Source organism: Callithrix jacchus, chromosome 13, assembly GCF_049354715.1.
Source record: "Callithrix jacchus isolate 240 chromosome 13, calJac240_pri, whole genome shotgun sequence".
NCBI classification, from domain to species: domain Eukaryota; kingdom Metazoa; phylum Chordata; class Mammalia; order Primates; family Cebidae; genus Callithrix; species Callithrix jacchus.
This window is the reverse complement of record NC_133514.1, coordinates 66,126,848-66,148,624: the sequence shown is the minus strand read 5'-3', so window position 1 is coordinate 66,148,624 and position 21,777 is coordinate 66,126,848. Positions and strand designations below refer to the sequence as shown.

Here is a 21,777-nt window from a genome sequence, read left to right as displayed (position 1 = left end):
GTACATCTCACATAAAATAGCATGGCTTCTCTCTTTGTTTTTTGAGACAGAGTTTCACTCTTGTCGCCCACGCCAGAGTGCAATGGCACAATCTTGCTCACTGCAACCTCCACCTCCTGGGTTCAAATGATTCTCCTGCCTCAGCCTCCCGAGTAGCTGGGATTACAGGCGCCCACCTGTATTTTTAGTAGAGATGGGGTTTCACCATGTTGGCCAGGCTGGTCTCGAACCCCTGACCTCAGATGATCTACCTGCCTTGGCCTCCCGAAGTGCTGGGATTACAGGCGTGAGCCACCACACCTGGCCACTTCTTTTTTCTTGACAGCACTCTTTTAAAATCCAACCCACTGACCTTCATGCAGGACAGACCTGGGTTAGGCTCTGTGCTAGATGCTGTGGTTACTAAATGAAACGTGGTCTCCACCTTTGAGGAGATCTGTGTGGAGTTACGGTAACAAACATCTGCATGGAACTCTAGTTTGCAAATCTCTCTTTTACATCAAGGTTCACTTGATTCTTACATTGACATTATAATACATTATTTCCACCTACAGATTAGGGAATTGCAACTAAGAGATGCCAAGTAACTTTTGCAAAGTCACATGAGTGAAAAGAGAAGTCCCTGACCTTGATGCCGCCCTTTCCCGGCTCCGAAAGCAATCAGTAGTTAGGTTAATTGGAATCTGGTGTCTTTATAATTTCTCACTTTGAATTATTCTTTGCTGTTTAAAGTGAAAGACACTTTGAGGTACTTGTGAACATAAGGGAGAAGGGGAAAGAAGACAGTTTGCAAGTGATCAAAAGATAGTTCCAATAGTGAAGACTGTCTTCCTTTTCATTTTTCAGTTTGTGATCTTGGGCACCTCAGGTCCAGGCCTCAAAGGACCAGAGCATCTGCACCCTACGCTCTCACTGCCCGTGTCTCCCACTGGATTAGGAGCTGGGGGTGATGGGTGGGTACAAAACTCTGCTCTCATAATCTCACAGTGGGCAGAAAGGAGGGGGGTGCTTCGGACAAGGAGTGAGCACTGACTAGACATCCTCTCCTCCCTCTTCCATCCCCCTGAGGTAGGTGCAGAGCCAGGCTGAGGGGTCAGGATGACCTCCCCTTCTTCATGACCTGTCTCTCTCTCTCTGGCCCTAGTAGCTGACCCTTCCTTTAATTGTATGGTAAGTTTGTATCGTTTGAGAGCAGTTTCTTAGTGGAGCCTCCATTCACAGCACAGTTGCTATTTCAAACCATTCAATAAAGTTATAAGCAAGTGGTGGAGAGTATCTTGAGATACTAATTGACATGTCTTTTCTCCAGGCTTTTTTGTACCCATTAACCTTCTCCCGCCACTGGAGACATAGGGATAGAGTTCTAAATGTGTTACTCTTAGGAGACAGCTGACAGAGACACATTCTTGGCTCTGAGTTCTAAAATAGGGTCTTTTGATGCACAGCAAGGCAAAAAATCTTGAAAGCCAAGACTTGCCATTGTAAAAGCTGAGTTTTTGTTTGTTTTCTTTTGAGACAGAGTCTCGCTGTGTCACCCAGGCTGAAGTGTACTGGTGCCATCTCAGCTTACTGCAACATCCTTCTCCCAGGTTCAAGTGATTCTTGTGCATCAACCTCCTGAGTAGCTGGGATTACAGACGTGGACCACCATGCTTGGAAATTTTTGTATTTTCAGTAGAGACAGCGCTTCACCATGTTGGTCAGGCTAGCCTCGAACTCCTGACCTCAAGCGATACACCTGCCTTCTCCTCCCAAAGTGCTGATGCTAAAGTGCTGGCATGCGCTATTGTGCCTGGCCAAGAGCTGGGTTTTTGAGGGAGAGAAGAATGAATGTGAATTGTACAGAATTTGACTTTGACCCTCAGTAGTCAGTGGCTTCAACATCCAAGGTGTGCCAGAGCTGGTCTGCACCAGTTCAAGACAGCCAGTGTCCAGTGACGTCACAGAGGTAGCTTGAAATCAACCATGGTAGGTTTACGCTGTGAAAATGGCAAACACGATAAACCAGGGCTTTTCTTCCTGAAGAGTCCATTTTTATACATTTGTCAAAGTATCACTGCTTTATTCCACAAACAGTTGATTCAAAACAATGAATGAGGCCGGGCATGTGGCTCGTGTCTGTAGTCCAAGCTACCTGGGAGCTGAGGTGAGAGGATCACGTGAGTCCAGGAGTTTAAAATTAACCTAAGTGACGTAGCAAGACCCTGTTTCTAAAAATAAATAAATAAAGATTGAATGATAATGTAAGAGCAATTTCTGCCCCTATCGAGAAAAATCCCCCAGACTGAGGAAGGAGCGAGGGTGAAGAGAAAAAAGCAAGGGTGAACTGCTGGAGGAGATGTTCCCTGGACTGAACCCGAGGGGACTCGGGAATGGGTTCAGTAGAACTCCCAGACTAGGCTGGTGATGTGAGGCCAAGAGGATCGTGTCCCACTTCCCACCTGTGATTCCGAGAGGATGGAGGCTGCCTAGAGTGGGGTGTGTTAAAATGGGCAGAAATGACAGCTGGGCAGGTGGAACCATAGAGAGGCTGAGAGAGGCTGTCTCCCTCCCACCCGACCCCTGCCATGGCTCCCTCCACTCCTGTGAAGCCTGGGAATACAGGGAGCCTTCCTGTCTGCCTCCAGGATTGGCCAGATGGGCAGAGACGTGGAGTGCACGGGCCAGCGGGATTGCTAACCTCCATCGGGAAGGCTGGGCTCTCAAGACCCCTGGGGCCAGCCCATAGCAGAAAAAGCCAATAAGCAGAAAACCAGCGACTGTTGATTAAGATCCCCTCCTGCGAGACACAACTCCCTGCAGCTCAGGCATCTTCAAAAGTGAGGGAGAGAGTTACTAGTTGACTGTTTTCCCCAGGACACTGGGTTACCTTGAATTGGTAAGACGACATTTCCTGTTGCTGAGCAGGAGGTAGCTCATGAGATGAAATCAGGGGAAGGCAAGGAAAGTTAATTTTTTTCCCCCCAGACAACTTTTTTTTCTTTGAGATGGAGTATTGCTCCATCACCCAGGCTGGAGTGCAGTGGTGCGATCTCAGCTCACTGAAACCTACACCTCCGAGGTTCAAGCAATTCTTCTGCCTCAGCCTCCCAAGCAGGTGGGATTACAGGCATGCACCACCACAGCAGGCTAATTTTTTTGTATTTTCAGGAAGACGAAGTTTCAACATATTGGCCAGGCTGGTCTCGAGCTCCTGACCTTGTGATCTGCCCACCTCGGCCTCCCAAAATGCTGGGATTATAGGTGTGAGCCACCGCACTCGACCCTTGAGACAACTTTTAAGACTATAAAATTAAATACCAAATACAATCTCACTCTCTCACCCAGGCTGGAGTGCAGTGGTGCAGTCATAGCTCACTGCAGCCTTGAACTCCTGGGCTCAAGTGATCCTCCTGCCTCAGCCTCCCGAGTATCTGAGTAGCCAGGACTACAGACGTGAGCCACCACATCTGGTTAAATTTTATTTTTTTGAGACAGGGTCTTACTCTGGCACCTAGACTCTAGTGCAGTGGTGCAATTGCGTCTCTCTGCAAACTTGACTTCTTTGGCTTAAGCAACCCCCGCCACCCTAGCCTCCTGAGTACCTGGGACTACAGGTGCATGCCACTACACCCAGCTAATTTTTGCATTTTTTTTGTAGAGACAAGGGTTCACCATGTTGTCCAGGCTGGTCTTGAACTCTTGAGCTCAAGCTCTCTGCCTGCCTTGGCCTCTGAAGTGCTGGGATTACAGGCATGACCCACTGTGCCTAGCTAATTTTTTTATTTTTATTTATTTGTAGAGAATGGGTCTCACTCTGTTGCCCAGGCTGGTCTTGAACTCCTGGCCTTAAGTGATCCTCCAATCTCATTCTCCCCAAGTGCTGGGATCACAGGTATGAGCCACCTTGCCCAGGCTGGTTTTTCTTCTTTAGTATGATTTTTAAATTTTTTAAAATGGAGTTTCACTCTTGTTGCCCCGGCTGGAGTGCAATGGCACAATCTCAGCTTACTGCAATCTCCGTCTCCTGGGTTTGAGTGATTCTCCTGCCTCAGCCTCCTGAGTAGCTGGGATTACAGGTGCTCTCCACCATGCCCAGCTAATTTTTGTATTTTTAGTAGAGACAGGGTTTACCATGTTGACCAAGCTGGTCTTGAACTTCTGACCTCAGGTGATCCACCAGCCTCAGCCTCCCAAAGTGCTGGGATTATAGGCATTAGCCACCTTGCCTGGCCTAGTTTGGCTTTTTTTTTTTTTTTTTTAAGATGGAGTCTTGATCTGTTGCCCAGCCTGGAATGCAGTGGCATGATCTTGGCTCACTGCAACCTCTGCCTCCTGGGTTCAAGCCATTCTCCTTTCTTAGTCTCCTGAATAGCTGGGACTACAGGTGTGCACAACCATGCTGGGCTAATGTGTGTGTGTGTGTGTGTGTGTGTGTGTGTGTGTGTGTGTGTGTATTTAAAGACAGGGTTTCTCCATGTTGGTCAGGCTGATCTTGAACTCCTGACCTCAGGTGATCCACCCATCTCGGCCTCTCAAATTGCTGGGATTACAGGCATGAGCCACGGTGGTTGGCCTAGTTTGGTTTTTAATAGTGACAAATATGGGAGAATATAAAGAGAGTAATACTTCCTTGTTTCACTCCCTAATGTTTTTGTAGTTGTCAAGAGTTGGTGGAAGAACAGAGGTGCCATGATTTGCCGTCTCCTCCTACCAATGAACAAGACAAGATTTGTTTATTAATTAATCAGTTACTTTTTTCAACAAACCAACTAACCAATAGCAGTAATGTGCTTTTAAGAATACCATTCATCACATTAAATTAATGTTCTTCATTAAAATGTTATTGCTTTTTGTGGTTTTGTTTATATTTTATAATTATGTGAAGGTTATAAAATATGGGCTTTATACCTAGTTTATGTTTGTACTGTCTTTTTTTCTTTTTTTTTTTTTGAAACAGAGTTTTGCTCTTGTTGCCCAGGCTGGAGTGCAGCAGTGAGATCTTGGCTCACTGCAGCCTCTGCCTCCTGGGTTCAAGCAATTCTCCTGCCTCAGCCTCCCAAGTAACTGGGATTATGGGTGTCTGCCACCATGCCCAGCTAATTTTTTGTATTTTTAGTAGATACTGGGTATCACCATATTGGCCAGGCTGGTCTTGAACTCCTGACTTGAGGTGAGCCACTTGCCTGAGCCTCCCAAAGTGCTGGGATTGTAGGCGTGACCCACTGCACCCAGCCATGTTTGTATTCTTTAAATAACATAATAAAAATAATTTAAGGCAACACTGAGGATCCACAAGAAAATGTTTTTTTCTTTAAAAAGGTTCTATAATAATTTTTTCTCTTTTAAATGGTCCTTGAGTTGTTGAATATTTGATGACCAAATTATTGAGGTTTTTTTTTTTTTAAAAATATATTTTCTTAATCAGCCCCCTAGAAATTTGCATTGTTATTGCCTCATTTTATCACAGGGTTTATTAACTTTTTCCACACTTCTATGCTATGCTTTCCTCATTAATGAAAATTTATTTATTGGACAACCACCCCAAATCCAATGAAGATACATCTTGCAGAGTTTTGATCATTCCGTTCATGAAAAGGCAACATTGAGCATCAGAAAACTAGAAATAAACGGCCCCAGAAGGCTAAGCCTGCTGTGATTTCCTTGCAATCCTCTGATAGAGGGATTCCTGTGGCCCCATTTTCAACTTATGCCCCTGCTATGGCAGAAAAGGAAAAGAGGGGCAGGACATGGTGGTTCACACCTGTAATTCCAGCACTTGGGGAGGCTGAGGTGGGCAGATCAATTGAGCTCAGGAGTTTGAGACCAGCCTGGGCAATACAGCAAAGACCCTGTCTCTATAAAAATTTTTAAAGAGGGGGAGGATTGAAAAAAATCATGGAAAATGGTGACTAAAAAAGTGTACATCACCAGAACAAGTGGAAGGAGAGCCAAGACTGCAAGGGGAATAGAAGAACGGGACAAGAAGCCCAGGAATGACAGCAATGCCAAGGAGAACCACGGGGGCAACACTGAGAAGAACTGGAGAACAAGATCCCTGGAAGCGCGAAGGTAATAGAGAAGGAAGAAAAGCCTAGAGCAGTGTTGTGAGGCCAGTGTGATGGGGACCTCCCAATTTCCTTTTTCTTCTACTTTTGAATTTTTTCCTTCTCATTCCATGCCCTTGGTAAAGGACATCCCTCCACCCCCCCAGTTTCTATGCTTCCTGGGATAGCTTTAGAGGTAGAGAGCTCTTTGACAATTCTTACAAAGAGATGAGTATTTCATGGTTTGCCAAACCTGATGTGTACTGGCTTATGAGAGTCAGTCGTTAAATATTTGAGAAATTTGTGAGCCAAATGTAACACTGATTTTTTTTTTTTGGAGATGGAGTTTCACTCTGTTGCCCAGGCTGGAGTGCAGTGGCACAAAAATCTTGTCTCACTGCAACTTCTGCTTCCCGGATTCAAGCAATTCTCCTGCCTCACCCTCCTGAGTAGCTGGGATTACAGGCGCATAACACCACATCCAGCTAATTTTTGTATTTTTAGTAGAGTGGGGGTTCACCATGTTGGTCAGGCTGGTCTCGAACTCCTGACCCCATGATCCACCTGCCTTGGCTTCTCAGAGTGGTGGGATTACAGGCATGAGCCACCGCACCTGGCCAGAAACATGATTATTTTAAAAATTAAATTGTATAAACTTACAACTGAATAAATGACATTAAAGACAAAAAATAAATCCTAAAACCTTTTCATTCCCTAATTCTGTTTCCTAGCTGTGTATTGATGTTTTGAAGGTTACTCAGGTCTTCTGCATGGAAACATGACATGGGAGTGCCTTACTATGTGACTCTTCCTAACTCCACCTTCAGGTGAATTCACGCTGACAGGTTGAAATCAGTCATGGTGGGAGTATTTACACCTCAGAAATCAGTAAACACTATAAATCAGGGCTTAAAATATTGTTTTATTGATTGTCTAAATGTAAAAACATGGTAGAGAAAATATTAATAATGTAGATTAAACTTGAAAGTGTGTTGAGTCAGTAGCTCTTCCACTGTGACTAAGAAGAAGTTGAGAGCAGGGGAGCCGAAAAAAAGAGAAATTGGGGAAATATTCTTCTGATATTCAAAAACTATAATCCAATTCATTCTGACATATGCCCTTGTTTCGCCTTTGTCTTACTTATTAAACAAAAATATCAACCAGCATTCATATCAGAACTGTGTTTGTTCATCAGTCATAACCATTGTTGCTGCGGGCACAAGAGTTTGGCAAAAGTCAATCAAATCATTCCCTGAATATCAATTGGCTATGTGGAATTTAAAATAAAGAGTGTTGTATATTTTATCATTATCTTTAAATTGTGTGACTCACATCCTTTTTATCAGAAAAATGTATAATAAACGTGTGTACCAGTATTTTCATGCCGTTGTTTTTGGCTCTTCTTGGAGAGCCAGTTGTTAAGCATTTACCAGCACATCAATGGGTAGTTTGGTTACTAAGCATTGCCTCACTTAGCCACCCAGAAGGTGACACCCAGAAGACTTCCTTTAGAAAAGGATCTGGGGGCTGGCTGTGGTGGCTCATGTCTGTACTCCCAGCACTTTGGGAGGTCGAGGCGGGCCTCGGATCATGGGCCTGGATCACAGGGTTAGGAATTTGAGACCAGTCTGGCCAACATAGTGAAACACCATCTCTACTAAAAATACAAAAAATAGCCAGGTGTGGTGGCAGGCACCTGTAATCCCAGCTACTTGGAAGGGTGAGGCAGGAGAATCACTTGAACCCAGGTGACAGTGTGAGATTCCAACTCAAAAAAAAGAAAAGTAACTAGGGCCAGTGAAAAGCACAAGCACGTTTTCCCTCCCCTTAAAAAAACTGTGGGCCGGGCATGGTGGCTCATGCCTGTAATCCCAGCACTTTGGGAGGCAGAGGAGGGCGGATCATGAAGTCAGGAGATCAAGACCATCTGGGCCAAGATGGTGAAATCCCATCTCTACTAAAAATACAAAACAATTAGCTGGGCTTGGCAGCGCTAGCTACTCGGGAGGCTGAGGCAGGAGAATTGCTTGAACCCAGGAGGCGGAGATTGCAGTGAGCCAAGAGTGCACCACTGTACTACAGCCTGGGCGACAGTGTGAGACTCCATCTCAAAACAAACAACAACAAAAATTGTGGGAAGGCCAGGCATGGTGGCTCATGTTTGTAATTCCAACACTTGGGGAAGCCAAGGCAGGCAGATTGCCTGAGCTCAGCAGTTTGAGATCAACTTGGGCAACACGGCGAAACTCCATCTCTATTCAAAAAAGTAGCCAGGCATGGTGGCATGCATCTGCAGCCCCAGCTACTCAGGAGACTGAGGCAGGAGAATCACTTGAACCCGGGAGGCAGAGGTTGCAATGAGCAGAGATTGCACCATTGCACTCCAGCAGCCTGTGTGACAGAGTGAGACTCCGTCTCTTAAAAACAAAAAAATACTTAACATAAAATTTTACCATTTTAGCCTTTTTTTTTTTGCTGTTGTTGAGATAGGTTCTCACTCTTTCACCCAGCTTGGAGTGCAGCGGCACCATGTCGGCTCACTGCAACCTTGGCCTCCTGAGTAGCTGGGCCCACAGGTGCACACTACCACACCTGGTTAATTTTTTGTGGTTTTGGTAGAGATGAGCTTTTACCATGTTGTCCAGGCCACTCTTGAACTTCTGAGCTCAGGCGACCCACCCCACTCGGCTTCCCAAAATGCTGGGATTACAGGCATGAGCCGCTGCACTCAACCCATTTTAAACATTCTTAAGTGTACAGTTTCAGTGGCACAGTTAAGTGCCTTCACATCTTTGTGCAACCATCACCACCATCCACATCCAAAACTTTCCATCATCTCAGACTGAAGCTCTGTACTCTTTAAGCAATAATTTCCTATTCCCTCCCCCGCATTAGTCCATTTTCATACTGCCATGAAGAAATTCCTGAGACTTGGTAATTTATAAAGAAAAAGAGGTTGAATGGACTTACAGCTGTACCTGACTGGAGGCCTCACAATCACGGCGGAAGGCAAAGGAAGAGCAAGGGCATGTCTTACATGGCGGCAGGTAAGAGCCTGTGCAGGAGAACTGCCCTTTAGGAAACCATCAGATCTCGTGAGACTTACTATCCACCCTTGTGATTCACTTACCTCCCGCTTAGTCTCTCAGATGACAAGTGGGGATTATGGGAGCTACAATTCAAGATGAGTCTTGGGTGGGGACACAGCCAAACCATATCACCACATTTCCTTAGTCCCTGGTAACCTCTGTTCTACTTTCTGTCTCTATGAATTTGCCTATTCTAGGTGTCTCATATAAGTGGAATCATATAACGTTTGTCCCTTTGTGTCTGTCTTATTTCACTTAGCATGGTGTCATCCTTAAGGTTTATCCATGTTGTAGAATGTGTTAGAATTTTCTTCCCTTTAAAAAATTTTTTTAGATACACTCTTGCTCTGTCACCAGGCTGGAGTGCAGTGGCAGGATCTGAGCTCACTGCAACCTCCATCTCCTGGGGTCAAGGGAGTCTCCTGCCTCAGCTTCTTGAGCAGCTGAGATTACAGGTGCGTACCACCACACCTGGCTAATTTTTGTATTTTTAGTGGAGACGGGGTTTCACCATGCTGGCCAGGCTGGTCCCAAACTCCTGCCATCGTGGTCCACTCACCTCTGCCTCCCAAAGAGCTGGGATTACAGGTGTGGGCCACTGCACCCGGCAGAATTTTCTTCCTTTTTAAGGCTTAATAACCTATTGTGTGGAGGCACCCACATTTTTTTACTCATTCATCTATCAATGGACATTTGGGTTGTTTCTACCTTTTTGATACTGTGAATAATGCTGCTATAAACATGTGTGTCAATAGTTTTTTTCTCTCTTTCCTTTTCATAAATCCCTTTAATTCAGGAAAACGGGCAGATGAGAGCTGGATGGATCAAAATGTGGTCCTAGAACTATCCCAAACCTTGCTTTCCCTAAATACTTGATGTCTCTTTCTGCTCCTGTTTCTCAAATAAGAGGCTGTGTGTTATGGGAACAGCACCCAGAGAAGCCAAGTTCAGCGACTGATCCATGTCACTGCCTGACGCTTCTGCCAATGGCTGGAGTGAAGTAGAGTGTGAACTAGTGTCACAGCGCAACCCACAGGAGACCCCAGAAACTGGGTGACAGAAACTACAGCAGGTGTCTGGTGAACAAAAAGCCTTTGATATTTTGAGACACCATGGCCTTAAGGGATGGGGCAGGGCAAGGGCTTAGCCTCTTCAAGATCAGGAAATGTGACTGACACTGAGCACCTAGTGTGATTGGTTCTCAATAAGCTTTTTAAAAAAATGCGGAAAACAATCCATCCTGATTTGTACTTAGTTGCTGAAAATGTGATCAGCCTTTCCCAGATGGAGCAAATTATTTGCTATTAAAAATTCATTTGAAAATTAGATGCTGATCATCATATTTTCACTATCATCTTATCATCTACCCCAAAAAGTTGAGAATAAAATGAAACATGGGAAAAATTTTCTGTTTTTTGAAGACGAAAACAGACCTTTTTGGCTTCTCTGAGTAAATGGTAGAGCTGTGTTCAACCGGACAAGGTCAGTGTGATGAATGTTTTTATATGAGATCAAAAGATGCACAGACAGTGGAATCAAAGCTTGCAGTAAAGAGCACTTCCAAATGAAGTTTTAAATCTTTTATAAGGATTAGAAAGGGTTCCTGGGTTGTAGAGTGCTGGCCTTTGCTGACATTAAGAACCTTGATAAACTTGGGGTAGAGGGATGACATGTTATTTTGACTGCTAAGGCACAATAATACACAGAAGTCACCTCCACACTGTCTGCCCTCTGTAGTTCCTACTGGCCAAGATCCCTGTTTATAGGCATTTGCAGTTCTGCTCCTTAACTCTTGCCCACATCTCCTGGTCAAGTGACCACTCGGGAAGATTCCAAAGCTGAGTATGTTCTGGTGACAGTTACTAGTGATTAAGCCAGTAATCAACCCTGAGTAATCCTCTTAGTTTGTGACTAAGTGGTCCCCAAGACCAGCACTGTGAAACAGGGACAGATGCTCTGGACAGAAACAAACCATCTCAGTTCGTGTCTTCACCTGAGGCAGCCCCTACTCCTGCTTGACACTGTTGCTCAATGAAATGAGCATGAATCGGCAGAGCTGGGGGTGAACACCAGCCCCAGAAGGAGGGGTAAAGGAAAAATGTTTCTCTACTCACAGTGCTTCTAGTACCAAACATGTGGGTTTTCCACACAAAGCAATTTTCCAGGTCTTTGCGGACACCAACCGGGTATCCTACAAATTTCATTCAATCCTGACATTAACTACTTAGAGTTAGAGCAGATCCCACAGGATAAGGGCTCAGTCCCACCAGACGGCTCGGATGCCAGCTGTGAGTATTGGGTGCCCAGGATACTCACACATCTGTCTGACTTGGCTAAAAATCAGGGGTTCCCATAATCACCTCCTCAAATTTGATGATTTGCTATAATTTCATGGAATTCAAGGAAACACTTTGCTTCCTATTGTTGATTTAAAACCTTTAAATTTGGAAAAGCCTTTATTTCTTGAGAAGGGTTGCTACCTGCAGGGAAGTGGAGCCTCTGGCTGAGACCAGAAACAGGCACTTCTTGGATCTTGAGAGATCCAAGATGGCCGATTACTAGCAGCTCAGGATTGTAGCTCCCAGTGAAAGTGCAGAGAATGAGAGGACGCCACATTTTCAGACAAATTTTTGTTGCATATGGGCCAGGAGATTCCCAGCGGAGGAGCCCCACGGGTTGCCAGCGCGACTCTTGTGGCCAGGGTGGCGGTTCTCTGTGCAGAGTAAACGGGACTGGGTCCCCTTTTGGTTGAAGTTTGGAGCTCCAGGAGGGCAGAGTTGCCCATTCAGCTGATTGAAAAAGGGATTCAAGAGGGAAGCCAGACCAGAGATTCCTGGGCAGAAAAGCACCATGAATCTTAATGCTGTTGTGTTAGCAGGCACAGTGGGTTGCTCAGATTCCGGCACTGGGAATCATCAACAAGTTTGATGTCCACTCAGAGAACTAATTTGAAAATCAGTAATTACAAAGATGACAGGTGGAAAAATTTACAATGATGGGAAGAAACCAGTGTAAAAAGGCTGAGAATACCCAAAATCAGAATGCCTCTCCCTCTACAGGGGATCACAGTTCCTCATCAACAGGGGAACAAGGCCTGATGGAGAACAAGTGTGTTCCATTAACAGAATTAGGCTTCAGAAGGTGGATAATAAGAAACTTCTGTGAGGTAAAAGAACATGTTCTAGCCCAATGTAAAGAAACTAAGAACCTTGAAAAACGGTTTGAGGAAATCCTAATGAGAATAGACAATTTAGAGAGGAATATAAGTGAATTAATGGAACTGAAGAATACAATACGAGAACTCCATGAAGTATGCACAGGTTTTAACAGTTGAATTGATCAAGCAGAAGAAAGGATATCAGAGGTCGAAGACCAACTTAGTGAAATGAAACGAGAAGACAAGATTAGAGAAGAAAGAGTAAAAAGGAATGAGCAAAGTCTCCAAGAAATATGGGACTATGTGAAAAGACCTAATTTATGTTTGATAGGCATGCCTGAATGTCATGAAGAGAATGAATCCAAGCTGGAAAATATTCTTCAGGAAAACTTTCCTAACCTAGTAAGGCAGGACAATACTCAACTCCGGGTAATACAGAGAACACCACAAAGATATTCCTCAAGTAGAGCAACCCCAAGACACATAATTGTTAGATTCACCAGGGTTGAAATAAAGGAGAAAATTCTAAGGGCAGGTAGAGAGAAAGATCAGGTTACCCATAAAGGGAAGCCTATCAGACTCACAGCAGATCTCTCAGCAGAAACCCTACAAACTAGAAGAGAGTGGGGGTCAATATTCAATATCCTCAAAGAAAAGAATTTTCAACCCAGAATCTCATATCCAGTCAAACTAAGCTTCATAAATGAAGGAAAAATAAATTTTTTTTTGCCAGTAAGCAAGCACTCAGAGATTTCATCACCACCAGGCCTGCTTTACAAGAGCTTCTGAAAGAAGCACTATACACAGAAAGGAACAACTAGTATCAGTCATCCCAAAAACTTACCAAAAGGTAAAGAGTATCTCCATAATGAAGAATCTATATCAACTAATGGGCAAAATAGCCAGTGAGCATTAAATGACAATAATAAACTCACAAATATTAACATTAATCCTAAATTTAAATGGATTAAATGCCCCAATCAAAGACACAGACAGGCAAATTGAATAAAAAGTCAAAACCCATTGGTACGCTTTATCCAGATCCATCTCATAAGCAAGGACACACGAAGACTCAAAACAAAGGACTGGAGGAAGACTCACTAATCAAATGGAGAGGAAAAAAACACAAAAAACCCACAAAACAAAAAACCGGAGTTGTAACTTTCGTCTTTGACAAAATAGACTTTAATAGTAACAAAGACTAAAAGAAACAAAGAAGGACATTACACAATGGTAAAAGTATCAATGCAACAACAGGAGTCAATGATCATAAATATATATGCGCCCAATATAGGAGCACCCAGATATATAAGACAAGTTCTTAATGACTTATAAAGAGACTTGGACTCCCACACGATAATAGCAGGAGACTTTGACACCACATTGTTAATATTGGATGGATCAACGAGATAGAAAATTAACAGGGACATCTATGATTAGAACTCAGATCCGGAACAAGTAAACTCAGTGAATATTTATAGAATTCTTCACCCCAGGTCCACAGAACATACATTTTTCTCAGTATCACATTACACCTATTTTGAAGGTGACCACATAATTGGAAGTAAATCACTCTTCAGCATTTGCATAGCATTTCACAGACTTAAATGCAATATTGGTTGGCTGTTTGTTTGTTATTTTCTTCCCTTATTCCTTCCTGTCTCCTCTGTTAAGTACAATTATCAGCATAAAAGAGGTTTTTAATACCTATTTTTAGATTGCATTCCAGCCTGGGCAATAGAGCAAGACTTCTGTTCTCTCTCCCCCTTTCTTTCTTTCAAAAAAAAAACCTCTACTTATTTTATTTGTTTATTTATTGGAGATAGGATCTCACTCTGTCAGCCAGGCTGGAGCACAGTGGCGTGATCACAGCTCACTGGAGCCTTGAATCCCTGGGCTCAAGCAAGCCTCCCACATCAGCCTCCCGAATAGCTGGGATTACAGGCAGACGACACTACAATCAGCCTATCCTTATTTTATATGTCTGTCTCCTCCCCTCTAAAAATGCCAGCTCGAAGAGAATGGAGATTGGAGGTTATGTTCATTGTTCATGCCAAAGGAGCAGCTGCTGAATACATATGCTTAGCGAATGAATTACTGAAGACAGCCTAACTCCTTTTCTTTTCTTTCTTTCTTTCTCTCTTTCTCTCTCTCTCTCTCTCTCTTTCTTTCTTTCTTTCTTTCTTTCTTTCTTTCTTTCTTTCTTTCTTTCTTTCTTTTTTCTTCTTTTTTTGAGATGGAGTCTTATTCAGCCACCCAGTAGCTGGGATTACAGGCACCCACATCATGTCCATCTATTTTTTGTATTTTAGTAGAGATGGGGTTTCACCATGTTGGCCAGGCTGGTCCTTGAACTCCTGACCTCAGGTGATCAGCCTGCCTCGGCCTCCCAGAAAAAACAAAAAACAAAAAAACAAATGATCGTCTTATGAAAAGGTACCTAGGGTAAGGTCCAGAGGGTCCCTAGTGCCTAAGCTGCTGTCCCCATGGGCTCTGGTGCTTGGATGCTTCACCAGCCTGGAAGCATTCTGGGCCCTATTGTTCAGGGTTTTTATGGAGGCTCCATTATGTAGGCATGATAGACTAGATCATTAGTCATTGATGATTAGCTGAATTTCCAGCCCCTCTTCCCAGAATTGGAGGTGGCAGGGAGGGTTGGAATTTTCAGCCTGACCCTCTAATCCTGCCTTGGTCCTTCTGGTCACCAGTCTCCACCTTGAAGTGATCTAGGTTCCCCAGCCACCAGTCATCTCATTAACTATAAAAAGACACTCTTATCACTGCAGAGATTCCAAGGGTCTTAGAAGTCTAACGTCAGGAACTGGAGAGTAAAACCAAATACTGTGACTAAAGATGCTTCTATCATTCCTATCATTAGGGAAATTACAAGGTTTTGGAACACTATATGTCTTATTATATGACCGGGGGTTATCCTAAAGATCCAGGGAATCAACTTGCTTTACTATCCTTATTTTTTTCTGACCCTGTCTTAAAAACTAGCTCTTACTAGATGGCCACAAACAACCCTTAGCACATCTGAAATTGCTGTGGGGTAAAGCTAACTTTTGCAAGAATACAGATGGGCTTTCTATTGACAAAAGTGAGCAGATTTCTCTTGAATATTAACCATTTTCAATAGTTAAAAAAGGACCCAAACAATCCAATTAGAAAATGGGCAAAAGACAAGGAGAGACATCTCAGTGAAGAAAATACAGAGGCAGCAAATAAACAGATGAGATGACTTTCAACATGATTACCACCAGGAAAATACAAATTAAAAACACAATGAGAAGGAGGAGTAGAGCAAGATGGATAAATAGAAGCCTCCACTGATCATCCCCCTGAGCAGGAACACCAAATGTAGCAACTATCTACCCCACAAAAATCCCACCTATATAAGAACCAAAAATCAGGTGAAGTAACCACAGTTCCTTGATTTTGTTTGTTTGAGATGGAGTCTCACTCTGTCACCAGGCAGGAATGTAGTGGTGTTATCTTGGCTTACTGCAAACCCGCCTCCTGAGTTCAAACGATCTTGTCCCTCAGCCTGTCAAGTAGCTGGGATTACAGGCATGCACCACCACACCCAGCTAACTTTTGTATTTTTAATAGAGATGGAGTTTCACCATGTTGGCCAGGCTGGTCTTGATCTCCTGACCTCATGATCCGCCCACCTCTGCCTCCCAAAATGCTGGGATTACAGGTGTGAGCTACCGCACTCAGCCATCAGTTGCTTGTTTTAACTTTATATTGCTGAAAGAGGCACGGAAGAGGGTAGGAAAGACAGTCTTGAATTTCTAATGCCCCTCCCCACCACCCTCCAGCAGTGGCCACATGGCATAGGGAGAGAATCTGTGTGCTTGGGTGAGGGAGAATGCAGTGATTATGGGATTTTATATTGAACTCAGTCACAGTGTCACAGTGGAAAGCAAAACCAGGCTGAATTCAGCTTATGCCCACCCACAGAGGGAGCATTTAGATGAGTCCAGCAGTTAGAATTTGAGTTCAGTCAAGCCTTGCCACTGCAGGTTAAAGTGCTCTGGGGCTCCAAATAAACTTGAAATGGAGTCCAAGTTACAAGGACTGGAACCCCCAGGCAAATCCTAGTGCTGTGCTTTAAGAACAAATAGTAGGTGACTGCAAGTAACAGAGTTTGCAATCTTTGCAGAAAATGCAGAAATCACATTATGGTTAAATGAAGATGCTTAGGGCCTGGTGTAGTGGCTCACGCCTGTAATCCAGCACTTGGAGGCTGAGGCAGACAGATCATCTGAGGTCAGGAGTTCAAGAACAGCCTGGCCAACATGGCAAACCCCCATCTCTACTAAAAATACAAAAATTAGCTGGACATGGTGGCACAAGCCTGTAATCCCAGCTACTCAGGAGGCTGAGGCAGGATAATAGCTTGAACCCAGGAGGTAGAGGTTGCAGTGAGCAGAGATTGTGCCACTGCACTCTAGCCTGGACAATAAAGCAAGACTCTGTCTCAAAAAAAAATGAAGTATTAATTATTAATACATGCAACAGTTTGGATGCATTTCTAGGAATTATGCTGATTGGAAAAGGCCAACCTCAAAAGGTTATATATTGTATAGCTCAATCTATGTAAAACTTTGAAAATGACAACATTTTAGCAATGGACAACAGATTGTTGGTTGCCAGGTGATTGTGATAAATACTTAACATGTGATACAATTATGTTCAACTAAATACATACACATAAATATGTAAAAATAAAATGAGATTTCTGGGTAAGATTGTATCAAAGTCGATATCCTGATCGTGATTTAGTTTTGGAAGATGTTTCCACTGGAGGAAATGGGTAAATGTTTCAAGTAATCTCTTTGTATTATTTCTCACAATTGCATGTGAATTAAAATTATCTCATTAAAATGTTTGGTTAAAAAAAAATTGGAGGGGGAAGGAAGATGGCGCTGTTAGGAGCAGCTCAGGATTGCAGCTACCAGTGAAAGTGCAGAGGGTGAGTGGATGCCGTATTTCCAGATGGATCTTTATTGCCCACAGACCAGGAGATTCCCAGGTGGAGGAGCCCCACAGGTCGCCAGAGCAGCTGTTTTGGCCAGCATGGCTGTTTTGGCTGGCGCGGCTGTTTTAGTGGGTGCAGCTGTTTTGGCTGGCGCTGCAGCGCAGTGGCTCTCCGTACAAAATACACTGGTCTGGTTGCCCTGTTAAACTGGCAATTTGAGATCTGGGAAGGCAGATTAGCCCATTCAACTGATTAAACAAAACTCACACATAAAGCAGGCCAGGAGATTCCTGGGCAGCCACATTGTTTCAGCCGGCGCAGTGGGTCGCCACATGGGAAATCACATAGATCCTGGCGCCCTTTCAGCAGGCGACTGGAACACCTAGGAGAGAGTCAACCATTCAGCTTAAAAAAAAAAGGGGCTCTGAGGCAGGGAGCCAGGTGATCAGGCTTGGCAGGTCCCACGCCCACAAAAACAAACAAACAGCAATTGGAAATGCTTGGGGTTGAGAGTTTCAAGGCAAGCACAGCTAAAACCGGATGACCCAGCTCTGTGGGGTAGGGGCGTCCTCCATTACCGAGGCACTCCACCCCTATGGAGGTAGTCTGCCATTGCTGATGCAGCCTGCTGTTGCCGAGGCAACCCGCCATAACAGAGAGAGTCCGCCATTACAGAGGTGGGCCAACATTGCCGTGGCAGTTCTAACCCCACCCATATAAACAGGACTGCAGGGAAATACAAACGGCAGCAGGGCGGAGGCAGCAGCAGGGCAGAACCCACAGCAGAGGCTTAGCAAAACCTCTAAAGGCAGTGACTAGGCTACCCCCTTGCTGGGCAGGACAGCCCGGGGCGGGGGGGAAAAAGGCAGTAATGCAACGGATACCATAAATAAAGCCCTAACTCCCTGGGACAGAGCACCTGGGGGGAAAAAAGTGGTTTATGAGTTCTGCTGCAGCAGACTTAAACTATTTTCCTAGCAGCTCTGAATGAACAACAGAGCTCACAGCTCAGCACTTGAGCTCCTATAAAGCAGCTCCCTGACCCCCATATATCCAAAGAGTCACCTCACAAAGGACTGATCAGACTGACATTTAGTGGGCATCATTCTGGGACAAAGATAGCAGAAGAAGAAACTGCTAGCAACCCTTACTGTCCTGCAGCTGCTGCACATGACCCCCAGGAAAGCAGGGACTGGAGTGGACCTCAGCAGTCCTAAAGCAGAGGGGCCAGTCTGTTAGAAGAAAAACTAAGAAACAGAAATAACTTCATCATCAACGATCTGGACGTCCACTCAGAGACCCAATCGGAAAATCAGCAACTACAAAGATGACAGGTGGATAAACCCACAAAGATGGGAAGAAACCAGTGCAAAAAGGAGGAAAACACCCAAAACCAGAACACCACACCTCCTACAAGGGATCACAACTTCTCACCAGCAAGGGAACAAAGCTGGATGGAGAATGAGTGTGATGAAATGACAGAATCAGACTTTAGAAGGTGGGTAATGAGAAACTTCCGTGAGCTAAAAGAACATGTTCAAAGTCACTGCAAAGAAACTAAGAACCTTGAAAAAAGATATGATGAAATGATAACAAGAATGGACAACTTAGAGAGGAATATGAGTGAACTGATGGATCTGAAAGACACAACATGAGAACTTTGTGAAGCATGCACAAGTTTCAACAGCCAAATTGACCAAGCAGAAGAAAGGATATCAGAGGTTGAAGATCAACTCAATGAAACAAAACGAGAAGACAAGATTAGAGAAAAAAGCACAAAAAGGAATGAACAAAGTCTCCAAGAAATGTGGGACTATGTGAAGAAACCTAATCTATGTTTGATAGGTGTACCTGAATGTGATGAAGAGAATGAATCCAAGCTGGAAAACACTCTTCAGGATATTATCCAGGAAAACTTCCCCAACATAGCAAGGCAGGCCAATATTCAAATCCAGGAAATACAGAGACCACCACAAAGATTTTCCTCAAAAAGAGCAACCCCAAGGTACATAATCGTCAGATTCACCAGGGTTGAAATGAAGGAGAATATTCTATGGGCAGCCAGAGAGAAAGGTCGGGTTACCCACAAAGGGAAGCCCATCAGACTCACAGCAGATCTCTCAGCAGAAACCCTACAAGCCAGCAGAGAGTGGGGGGCCAATATTCAACATCCTTAAAGAAAAGAACTTTCAACCCAGAATTTCATATCCAGCCAAACTAAGCTTCATAAGTGAAGGAAAAATAAAATCCTTTGCGAACAAGCAAGTAGTCAGATTTCATCACCACCAGGCCTGCTTTACAAGAGCTCCTGAAAGAGGCACTACACATAGAAAGGAACAACTAGTACCAGTCACTCCAAAAACATAACAAATGCTAAAGAGCATCAACAAAATGAAGAATCTGCATCAACTAACGAGCAAAACAGCCAGCTAGAATCAAAATGGCAGTATCAAATTCACACATAACAATATTAACCCTAAATGTAAATGGGCTAGATACATCAATCAAAAGACACAGACAGGCAAATTGGATAAAAAGCCAAAACCCATCGGTGTGCTGTATCCAGGAAACCCTTCTCACATGCAAGGATACACAAAGGCTCAAAATAAAGGGATGGAGGAAGATTTACCAAGCAAATGGAGAGCAAAAAAAAAAAAGCAGGAGTTGCAATTCTCATCTCTGATAAAATAGGCCTTAGAGCAACAAAGATGAAAAGAGACAAAGAAGGACATTACATAATGGTAAAAGGATCGATATAACAAGAAGAGCTAACAATCCTAAATATATATGGACCCAATACAGAAGCACCCAGATATATAAGACAAGTTCTTAATGACTTATAAAGAGACTTAGACTCCCACACAATAATAGTGGGAGACTTTAACACTCCACTGTCAACATTAGACAGATCAACCAGACAGAACATTAACAAGGATATCCAGGGCTTGAACTCAGACCTGGAACAAGCAAACCTGATAGACATTTACAGAACTCTCCACCCCAAATCCACAGGATATACATTCTTCTCAGCACCACATCACAACTACTCTAAAATTGACCACATAATTGGAAATAAATCACTCCTCAGCAAATGCAAAAGAACGGAAATAATAACAAACAGTCTCAGACCACAGTGCAATCAAGTTAGAACTCAGAATTCAGAAACTAACTCAGAACTGCACAGCTTCATGGAAACTGAACAACTGGCCTTTGAATGTTGACTGGATAAACAATGAAATGAAGGCAGAAATAAAGAAACCAACAAGAACGAAGACACAACATACCAGAATCTCTGGGACACATTTAAAGCAGTCTCTAGAGGAAAATATATAGCAATAAGTGCCCACATGAGAAGAATGGAGAGATCAAAAATTGACACCCTATCGTCAAAATTGAAAGAGCTAGAGGAGCAAGATAAAAAAAACCTAAAACCTAGTATAAGACAAGAAATAACTAATATTAGAACAGAACTGAAGGAGATAGAGACACAAAAAACCCTTCAAAAAATCAATAAATCCAAGAGCTGGTGTTTTGAAAAGATCAACAAAATAGACAGACCACTAGCCAGATGAATAAAAAAGAAAAGAGAGAATAACCAAATAGATGCAATAAAAAACGATAAAGGGGAAATCATCACAGATTCCACAGAAATTCAAACCATCATCAGAGAATATTACAAACAACTCCATGCACATAAACTAGTAAACCTGGAAAAATGGATAAATTCCTGGACACTTGTGTCCTCCCAAGCCTAAACCAGGAAGAAGTCAAAACTATGAATAGACCAATAACAAGATCTGAAGTTGAGGCAGCAATTAAGAGCCTACCACACAAAAAAAGCCCAGGTCCAGATAGGTTCACAGCTGAATTCTACCAGACACACAAAGAGGAACTGTTACCATTCCTCCTGAAACTATTCCAAATAATCCAAAAAGAGGGAATCCTTCCCAAATCATTTTATGAGACCAACATCATCCTGATACCAAAACCCAGCAGAGACCCAACGAGAAAAGAAAACTTCAGGCCAATATCCATGATGAACATAGATGCAAAAATCTTCAATAAAATATTGGCAAGCCGATTGCAACAGCAAATCAAAAAACTTATTCATCATGATCAAGTAGGATTCATCCCAGGGATGCAAGGCTGGTTCAACATACGCAAGTCTATCAACGTAATTCACCACATAAACAGAACCAAAAACAAAAACCACATGATTATCTCAATTGACGCAGAGAAGGCATTTGACAAAATTCAACAGCCCTTTATGCTAAAAACCCTCAATAAACTTGGTATCGATGGAATGTATCTCAAAGTAATAAAAGCTATTTATGACAAACCAACAGCCAATATCATACTGAATGGGCAAAAACTCGAAGCATTCCCTTTAAAATCTGGCTCTAGACAAGGATGCCCTCTCTCACCACTCCTATTCAATATAGTACTGGAAGTTCTAGCCAGAGCAATCAGGCAAGAAAAAGAAATAAAGGGTATTCAAATAGGAAAGGTGGAAGCCAA

General features: G+C 43.4%; 1 long non-coding RNA gene across 1 annotated transcript; it reads left to right on the top strand.

Annotated features, from left to right (window-relative positions):
• Positions 1-839: 839 nt before the first annotated feature.
• Positions 840-7,402, top strand: LOC144579025 (uncharacterized). The gene is made up of 3 exons (XR_013525802.1): positions 840-953; positions 1,520-1,968; positions 4,640-7,402. It is a non-coding gene; the product is annotated as an uncharacterized LOC144579025 (long non-coding RNA).
• Positions 7,403-21,777: the final 14,375 nt, after the last annotated feature.